Below are 761 nucleotides of genomic sequence, written 5' to 3' on the forward strand. Positions count from 1 at the left end.
AACATACATCGACACTTCAAATCTGGAGTAGATTATTCTACGCCAATGGCAGAATATTTCAAACCTAGTTTGTGATTTGTGAAACCTTTATCTGAATTGTGAAACTTCAAAMATGAKAGATTTAAAAACCTTTTTGTATCTGGAATGCATTAGAAATGAACTATCACATTTACAATATTTGCTATTATTTTAGCCTTCTGTTTCCTTTAATTTTTTTGTCCTAGAGCACCTGCCTTTCTGTTTGGCTTACAGGGATGCATTTTAACTTGAGAGGAAGTCTTTTATTTTGAAGAATGCTTAACAGGATCTAGTTTTGTCTTATGCCACTATCTAGCCTTCTGTTGATTTCAGTTGCTTGGTTACGAACAGCCGTTGCCGTTGTTCAGCAAGTGTACTGATTAAAAAAAAGAAAAAAAGAAATCTGAACAGAAAATGTTGAGCAAATGCATCTGAGCCTCCGTTATAATCGCTCTTTAGCCATTTCCCGAATCAGAAGCTACAATCGGAAGCCAACTTCAGCTTCGTTCCAGACAGTCAGGAATGCCGCCACAGCTAAAGGACCGAATTGACGTTTCCTTCTGTGCAGRCTCGTTCTATTTAGGATCCTGCTCAGAGTAGCATGCTATTAATGGTTTTAACCACAGTGCAAAGCAGCATCCGTATCCGTGTAGACCAAACATGAAGGGAAACCTGACCAATTTCTGTTAGCCACTGTAATAGCCTAGCATAATATCGCCACTTCCTGGACGTAAAATTATCAC

The sequence above is a fragment of the Poecilia reticulata genome, linkage group LG2 (genome assembly GCF_000633615.1).
Source record: "Poecilia reticulata strain Guanapo linkage group LG2, Guppy_female_1.0+MT, whole genome shotgun sequence".
In the NCBI taxonomy this organism is placed as follows: Eukaryota; Metazoa; Chordata; class Actinopteri; order Cyprinodontiformes; family Poeciliidae; genus Poecilia; species Poecilia reticulata.